The 9546-nt window shown below is 42.1% G+C and overlaps 1 long non-coding RNA gene across 1 annotated transcript; it reads right to left on the bottom strand.

Moving 5' to 3' along the window:
- Positions 1-3070: 3070 nt before the first annotated feature.
- On the bottom strand, positions 3071-9053 carry LOC118773970. Its single transcript, XR_005004796.1, has 5 exons — positions 8812-9053; positions 4767-4878; positions 4294-4371; positions 3917-3973; positions 3071-3332 (listed from the first exon to the last, which is right to left on the bottom strand). It is a non-coding gene; the product is annotated as an uncharacterized LOC118773970 (long non-coding RNA).
- Between the last annotated feature and the right edge of the window lie 493 nt (positions 9054-9546).

Genomic DNA, 9546 nt, shown 5'->3' with positions numbered 1-9546 from the left:
GCTGTGGAAATGATTTACTTACTGTAGGAACAGATTTTTACAATCCCCTACTGTAACAACATTAGGGTTCCTTATCAAATAAGCCACTCAGATGCCAGCCCATGTGTTTGTATCATTTTTGTCTGTTGTCTATTGTGGTCTGTTACGGTATGATGTACAGTGGGTTTGACTGATGCCTGTGATTGCACTTGCGGAGTGCTGACAGGAGAGGGCACTGTGCTCCTGCTGGCAGCTCAGACATACAGTATGACCTCAGAGTCTTATACAGACCAAGCATCCAGCCTGTTTACAGCCACTAATAAAACAAACAGTCATATTGCATGCTGTTTCGTGCCATCTACAACTGTTGCAGATCCCTCACTGTGGGTTTTTTACAGAGAGAAATGAAATTAAACATTGCGACTAATGTAGGGGGCCAAAGGTAGTTAAAAATGTAATTGAGTCATAATCCTGGAGAACTACATTTGTACATCTACACTGAATTACAAAATTTATTATATTTAAGTTATACCCCTTTAAAAAATAACAATTTAATGAACAATATGCCTTGTCAGTCTACAGATTCCTACAGTCTACAGGTACCCCAGTTGGCCAAAAATAACATGTAAGAAAGGTAAAACACTCATATTTTATTGCTCCAGACGTTTCCTCTTTCGTACTCAGTTTGGAACTGCGCATTGATTTTCAGTAGATTCGCCTCTGTACCCCCCCCCCCCCCCCCAAAGCAACCCCCAGCCCCCCAAGCTCTCACACAGCAGCTCTGAAGTGAGATGAATGCAGTCCTCCAACACGCCCAAATGCAGCCTCCGGCTATTTTTCACACTACAAGTCCCACAGTGCTCAAGCATGCGGGGGTACTGAGGCAGGGCTAATGCAATTCTCCAGTACACTCAAATGCAGCCAGAGGCTATTTTTCCACACTGTGTCCCACACAAAGCGCACCACGGCGAGGCGAATGGCATTTGAAAGACTGAACTCAGCTCCACAGACATCTCGCAGGCACCCCTCCAGCCACTAGAGGGCGTCACATTGGCAGGGTGAGCAGACCTTGGGTGATGAAACCCACTCTATCCTATCACAACAAAGCCAATTGTGCTTTGCTACCTCGGACTCCTGCTGGTCATTGTTGGCAGGTCTGAGCTACAGAAAGGCTTATAGTTTTAACCATTAGAAATGCTTTTGAAGCTGTGATTAAAGCTTTAAAGAGCAGACACGTTAAATTTAAAGACTTGCCTCCCTGTTTTTAGCTCTAATTGAATGTCAATAGATATGATTATGAAGTCCTAACAATCTGAATTGCAACGATGTCTTATACATATGTTTCAACATACCTACAATGTACATATGGTTACCACTGCTAGACAGGGAGGATAAAAGCCACTATAATGCAACATTGGTCATGTATTGCTCTAAGGTACTGACTGACAATAACCAAAATAATGTGATGCTACTCATGTATTCCTGTTTGGCAGGGAGAGTATGTTAGTATTGTTATTGTCACTGTCATTGTGCCGATAGGATTATGTTGGTTATTGTCTGCGGGGCTGGATTGCATCTGAACGTCCTTCAGAAGGTTGTGAAGCTCTGCCGAGGGCATTGGACTGTAGCTCAGCAGTCCGATCACATCTCTGGTTGTGCCCTGTGGATGGTGAGGACTGTGGGTTCAAATCCACCGCAGACCTGCCCCCAGGCCATTAGCATGCTGCCCCATGCTTACCTGTTGAGTTCTGTTGCTCTTACCTCATCCTCTGCAGTGTGTTAGGTGTTCTTCCAGTGCCTTTGCATTCACTCTCATCTGTGTCGATCTCATGCTATTGTGACTCTCTGACTGTTTTGTGCAAACGCATGCATTTCCGCGTGAGGTAAGGTTGCTGCTGTCGATAAGGTTCCAGGTGTCAATGGGACTTCAGTCTGTTTTACTTTTTCAATGACAAAATTTCCCTTTTGATTTTGTCAATTGTCCTTCCAATGAAAGCCTGTGAGACAGCTGCAGTAAAATTTTATTTGACTTTGGTTACATTTTTTTTTAACGCAATCAATTTTGTTTATTCATGAGTCCAAAAGAAGAGTCATGTAAAATCCAATGTTTGTATCAGAAAGAAACTGTGCACAATACAGTTTCAGAATGTTTCCCTGAAACAGAACTAATGGCCAAGGTACCACTCCACAGTAATACAGTATTTCTTCCTATCCGTCATGTTGATGATCAGAATCGCTGGGCTGTTGGGACCAGTGAAACATTAACTGAGAACACAAAAAAGTCATGGCATACATATTCTGTACTGCACATTACTGGTACCGAGGAATGAAACTGCTTCTAGTAGCTGTATGATAACAGTGGTGATGTGGAGGGCAGTTTGCTGCACATTTAATCACTACTTTGTTCCTGAGGACAAAGGATAACCAGACTCTGTAAAAAAAAAAAAACCTTCATTGAGAAGCAGAGCAATGGTGACAGTCAAAAAATATCTTCCCTTCTAGATTGGGGTATTTGCATTCAGCTGGTTTGTACCTCTGGCTTTATATTATGATGACAGTGTGTCAGAAGTGTGTGTGTGTGTGTGTGTGTGTGTGTGTGTGTTGCCATGGTGTGGGCAGTGTTCTTGACTATGTATCACTTGGTTGATTGCAGGCTTGGTTCATTGAAATGGACTGGGGAGTTCTAGCCTATTGGTGAAGTTTTTGGCTTGAGTAGAATCCAATGTTCTGTCACATTTGACTCGTTCTTTGGGTATTAGTATGCCAACATCAGCACAATCCCACTTTCAGGCACATTAAAACAGAAGGGTCCAATTCCATTAGCATCCATTAGTATCCACTGCAAATGTATGTTTCTGTAATTAGCTTGGTGTAATTCATATGATCCACTCCTCTTTTATCTCTCTCTCTCTCTCTCTCTCTCTCTCTCTCTCTCTCTCTCTCTCTCACTCACTCACTCACTCACTTGTGTGCATGTTCAATTCCCTGCTGGGGCACTTTTGTTGTACCCTTGGGCAAGGTACTTAACCCACAATTGCCTTGTAAATATCCAGCTGTATAAATGGATAGCACTGTAAAAAAAAGCGTCTGGGTAAGAGCGTCTGTTAAATGATATAATATAATGTACTGGGTGGAACACAGTTTTGCTGGGGTGAAGTTTAGCTAATGTCACAGATAGGCAATATGTTCTTTTCTCCAACATAAAAGCAACAGCACAAATGGCTCCAACCACAATAAAATCCAGCGAGGAACCCTTAGATGATGGTCAGTGAGTCAGCTCGTCTTCCTCACAGCTTCCATCATTTCAGCTCCTCTGAGGGTGAGGATGCAGTCTCCAAAGCCTCTGAGGTTTCCTGTGAATCAGACACATCCAAACTTCAGAGGGAAGCTTGTGGCAGCGTTCATAACATACACATTTATGTTTGCTTAAGTGATACCTTTATTACATAAAATTACATTACATTCATTTAGCAGATGCTCTTATCCAGAGCAACTTCCAGCGCAAAAGAACAGTGAGTCTGAGCATTACACTATTCAAGACCTACCATAAGTTAACTTGCATTTACCTGACTAGAAAAGGGAAGCAAAGTATACTACCATAAGGTATACTACAATACCAAAGGTATACTACTTTCATCCAGGGTTTACATTCATACATATCCATTTACTCAACTCCATATTTTACTGAAAGGTCTCCGGGCGAGATTCATGCTGAAACACTCCACAGCAGTGCCCTCTGACCCACCAGCCCTCTGAACACCATCCCAGTACCTGCTGCCCTGCTTGCTGTTCTTGAACTGCATGCAGCTAATGTGTGTTGAGACAGGATGTGAGAGAGGCTGAGAGATGCTTGTGCTTGCGATCCCTCCAGCCCCTGATTCACTCCTCATTAAGAAAACAGGAGCTGTGTGTGCCAAGTGGAAATGCGGCCATGTACCTTCAGCTTCTCCAGGTCCGACCTCCCTGGCAAAGACTTCTGAGGCGTGTGAAAGGCCTGAAACATGAGAGCTGTTACTTGAGTCATTAATCAGTGTCTGTTTTTGCTGACAGACTGATGTACTTGGAATTAAATGAGTGAAAAGGACCCCTGATACTGGATAGGTGTCACCCTTATGCTATACCAAAGTCTAACACTGGGTGGAGGCAGATAATTAATGAGCATATGAGTGGGATTAATATGTGAGTTATCATGGTGAAACAAATTGGAACTTAAATGCAAAGAGCAAAATTTGAAATGTACTGGTCATCATAGAGACTGCTGATATGCTGCTTCACTGATTGTAATGTTGCTTCCCTTGACACATGGTCAGTTACCTTTTTGGCTTGCTGGATCTCCCCAGTCGACTTTGACCGGTTCTTCACCACCTGTTTCTGAGGAGAGATGGAAGAGCACTGAGGACAAAGGACACAAGAAGAGGTCAGTTTAAGGTTCAACACTTTGACATCACTGTCACATGGTACAGTCAGCAACCATATCACCCTGTGGCCTTCTCTTAGCTAGGTGGTTCTGGGTCTGGTGGGGCCTTTGGAGGTGGAGATGTTAAAACGAGGCCCTGTCTGACTGGTTATTAAGAATCCCATTGTATTCATCAAAAATGTAACATTGCTAACCCCAGGTCCTGGGATAATTCTCAGTCTGGCCACTTAATCATCCCTCCACAGGCTGGTTAAGCAATTTCTTCCATTTCCACCATTCTCCAGGCTGTCTCTATGAGGGAAGAAAGCCTGACCTCTTACAGTAAATAAAAAAGACATGCTGCTTTCACGGCATCAGCTGCCATACTTACCTTATCCATCTCTGGATCCATATCTACAGTGCAATCTGCAGTTCTAGTCCTCTCCGACAGACAGCAAGGCAGTAAGTCACCTCTCAAAGTATCACTGTTAATCTAAATTTCTCTGTGGAAACAGAGATAATCAATACATTAGCTCCCAAGGGCCTTTTCACATGGCCTAAACTACATCTGTAAGGATGATGATTATATTGACAATAATGATGATGCTTATTACTAATATCATTTTTACATTTACATTTACATTTATTCATTTAGCAGACGCTTTAGCTATAGCGACTTACATAGGTTACAGTTCTTTACAATGTCATCCATTTATACAGCTGGATATATGGAATTTTTATGCAGTTACTTAATTATTTTGCTTAATTAATTTAGCATGTGCTGAAAACCAGAGAGACTTACATGACCATTACGGCAAGACTAATATAATTGTAAGAGCCCATTGTAAGAGCTGCAAATCATGTTATTACTCTGTACAGTTACTCTCTCTGTCCCATACTTTAGTGAACAGTAATTCTCCGCTGTAACCAAAAACCATCTTACACTATGAGTTTAGAGATTGCTACAGTGTTTATCCAATTCATGTCAATGGGAAAAGGGGAGAAAAGGGAAAAAGTTTCATTTGGTAATGAAGTAATGGGTCTTCAGTGATGGTGAGATTAAAATGAATGCCCAGTGGTGCCTAGTTAAATGCACAGCAAAATCCTTTAAAAGCAGATCAGAAGATGGAGATTCAAAACGAGGAACAAAATTTCCCAAGACAAATAGAAATTAAATAAAAAAAAACAACAAAGCCTTTTCTGTAGTTGTTTTATTTTTATTTCTGCCAGCTGACAGCAATTACAAGACAAACGAAGCCAGACACAGTCAGAGAGCCCATGAGAGCCGCAGGACTTAGATGTCTGCTTTCCTGTCATTTGTATACTGCATGTCAATGAGGCAGAATGAGTTTAAATAGATGCATTCTTTCCTTTGGGATATTTTATGCAAATCTTCCATCGATTTGGCTTTTCAGTGTTAAATGGTTGTATAGTTAATGTGGGCACAGACTTTATGCGAGACTAATTCCTGAGGAGGCAATAATATTCTCCTGTATTCTATTCTTAAAGGCTACATCTCTGAGGCAGATAGAGTGGTTGCTGGAGGTGACTGAGATAATGCATTTTGTATGATTTTGAAAAGATGGCTTCATAGAACCAGGTTGCATGGAAACAGCTCAGATGTGCTGTCAAGGTGAGTGCTCACCGAAGCAGGAGCACAGCTGCTGAACAAATTAACACATTCCAGCACTGCTGAAGACAAGGGTCCTGTGATGACTCACACCACCTCAGTGTCTCTTATGGCACACAGGAGATTAGGGTGTGTGTGTGTGTGTGTGTGTGTGTGTGTGTTTCAATAAAAATATAAAAAAACTCACACAATGATAATGACAGGTTAGCCTCTCAAAAAGGTGAATTATCACAGATAAGAGGTACAGGGGAGAAGACTCCATTGCTTTCTGTTTAAAATGGCTAAGCACTTGCTTTCACTTTGTGTGACAATGGATACTTTGGGCAAAACTCATGTCCCACACTCCCATCATGCAGTGCATGACATGGCAGGGATGCTGCCCATCCATCCTCAGAGAAGTCGGTGCTGAGACAATGTTGCTATGGCAACTGCCAGACACGGGGCACCAGAGAGCTGAAGGAAGTTGACAGCTGCCTGGTTCCCACTACCGGGGGAACACATCTTAAGGGTCCCTGCCATGGCAACACAAGACAAGGGGTGACTCAACTCTCCAATTTGCAGCTCGACCGCAACTGAGGTGTCACAGCTTCCGACGTCCACAGGTAACTCAGGTGAAAATGACCGGGCGGAGAAAAGAGCCAGTGGAGCTGCCTCAAGACTTATGAATCTCTTCAGGTGTTTAAGGGTGAGATGAAAATACCACAGGAAGCCACCAGTTCCAGTGGGGGCCATCAGTTCAGAGGTCTGCATGCTCCTCAATGCCAGTGTTCTGACTCAGTGATTTATTTTATCTCTGAAATCGATTTCCTCACAAAGTACTTCAGCCTCTAAAATTAAATCACTTTTTTATGGTCTCATAAAAAAAAAAAAAAAAAAAAATTCATTAGTTGTGAAGGGATGTACTTCCAATCAATTCTTCCCCACGACACAGTGAACAGCAAGAGCTGGACATTCTTTTTAAACTTAGACACACTTCTCATGGATCACACAGCACCAAATTACATCCCCTGCATACACAGGACAAGAAACTCCGGAGACTGAAACCAGCTAAAACACTATATAATATAATATAATGTAACATAATACAATATAGCTGTGCATGAAATCATGTAAAGTGAGGCAGATCCTTTAGCTCATTCCACATTAGAAACACCCCTAATGCTGGTTCAAGGATGTAATTAACTCACTGTGTCAGAAGGATGTGCTGGTAACTGCTGTAAGTATATTCACTGCACTGAAGTACCATGAAAGGCTCAAATGGCCGTTACAAATGGTGTGTATATGGTAGTATATCTGGAAAATATAAAATTTTCTGCATTAAAGTTGGCTATAGAGTCAACCCTGTGTATATCTAAATACAAACTGCAGGATTTGTGTATTTCAAATCGTGTGAGACCTTTTGTGGTGGGTTGTTGCTCAGGTGTCCAGGAGAGGAGGCCCTAGCCATGATGAAGCAGAATCAAACACTTCAGTACACAGTATTACACTGAAGTCAAAGGAAGTGTTTACAGGTGACCCTTGCCATTTGTGCTGGACGTGTTCCTGAGTTCCCTGCAAACTGGAAAACCTGCAGATACTGAATTGTGTTGGAAACAAACCTGCATGCAAATAGGTTACAGGCACAAAAACACATTTATTGGGCATTTAATGAGCATGTTTAACATGTGAAAGTAAGAGTGCAGGTGTTGGTATGGCAATTCATAGCAAAAACATAAAAAAACGCCAATTGCAAATTCCATCCATGATGTCCAAGTATTATCAATAGGGTTTCAGCATGGGTGGTTTAGCCTCACTGCCATTTCAATATGTAGCGTACTGGCTCTGATTGGATGAGAACACAGGTTATGTCTGTAGAATGGATCCAACTGTGTCAGCGTCAGAAATTTGAAATGGGCGTGTCACTGAGTTATGTTTGATCACATGTATTGTGATATGCATTCCCATTGGATGCCTACAATGTCAACCAATCAGCTCTTCCAAATGGCCCTGCTGCATCTATAGAAGAAATAAGGCTTTATTGAAAAAAGCACTGACATTTTTCAACAATGAAACCGCTGTGTCCACTGTCTTCACTGAGCTGCTGAATTCTCTGCTAACAATGAGTAACCTTCAGCACAGCCAGCAATTACCAGTGAAAACTGGACTGTTAGTGCCCAGGGAAACATTTCAATCACAGGCTGTCGTCATATGTAACACAAAAGAACAAATAAATGAATGTATGAATTTATTATTTAATGCATTGATTGATGAATGAATGGATGAATGATTTTAAGTCAATAGATGAATCATTTCATCTTTTTCAACCCAAGTCACACATGTAAATGTCACACAGACTAACAGAAGCTGACTAATGGCCAGGAGATTCATAATTGCAAATATACTCAGGAGTATAAGGAGTGCCCCCTCTCTCACGTGCATTCCATTGTAAGATAATCTATTTGAGTTCTCACAGCTCTGAATATGAAGCGCTTTACACCATCACTCACACTACATAATTCAAGACAGAGTAAGCATATCAAAAGCAACATATTGCTGTGTCTAAGAGAGGCACCTGTGCATTGATTCTGTTCTACACTCACAGAAAGTTAATCTAGAGGAACACATTGATCCAAATGCTCAAATACACTGACAGCAGTATACCTAAACACAGAGAGAGATCTTCAACATACACAATATAGTAGTCACACACCTTCACAATAATAATAATAATAACAATAATAATAATAATAATAATCATCATCATCATCATCACCATCAACAGCATGATTGTGATCATCACTGCAAAACGAGCTATGCACAGTCTTACCTGGCTGCTCTGCTGGGTCTGCGAGCTTGCTCACGTGTGTCTCTGTGCGTGTGTGTGAATGTGCGTGTAAGAGAGAGAAAGATGCAAGGTAACGCTCGGTACGTTCTGTTAGCCGGTGGATGAAGAATCTTGCTGCTTTAGCAAGGCTGGTGAGTGGGTAAAGGTGTGTGAGAATCCTGATGCAGCCAAAGGCAGGGAGATCTCATTTCTGAATTCTCTCGCTCTCTCACTCTCTCTTGCTCTCTCTCGCTCTCTCTCTCTCTCTCTCTCTCTCTCTCTCTCTCTCTCTCTCTCTCTTTCTTTGTGGCTCACAGGTCCCTCTGATTCTGCCAGCCGGCCATTTCTCTGTGTCATGAGTCCACTCTTCACTTCCCATTCAAATTTTTGCAAAGCACCCCCCCACCACCACCCAGAGGGTATCATTCCATCCAGTCATAGCCCTCCTATATTCATTAAGTGTTGTGAGTGTATGTGTGTGTGTGTGTGTGTGTGTGTGTGTGTGTATGTATGTGTGTGTATGTTTACTTGTAGAATTAAACTAAGGTTTTGGACATGTTCCAGAATGTGCTTCTCAGCGTTTTGGGCCTGTTGCCAAAGAGGAACATGTTTGTAAACACAATGTGACCGGACACACTATGCAGTACATGAGACCAGGGGACTCTCATTCTCTTACATTGTGAGTGTGTGTATGTGTGTGTGTGTGTGTGTGTGTGTGTGTGCACTTGTAAGTCCTTT

Source organism: Megalops cyprinoides, chromosome 3 (assembly GCF_013368585.1).
Source record: "Megalops cyprinoides isolate fMegCyp1 chromosome 3, fMegCyp1.pri, whole genome shotgun sequence".
NCBI lineage: Eukaryota > Metazoa > Chordata > Actinopteri > Elopiformes > Megalopidae > Megalops > Megalops cyprinoides.
This window is presented reverse-complemented; position numbering and strand designations above follow the sequence as displayed.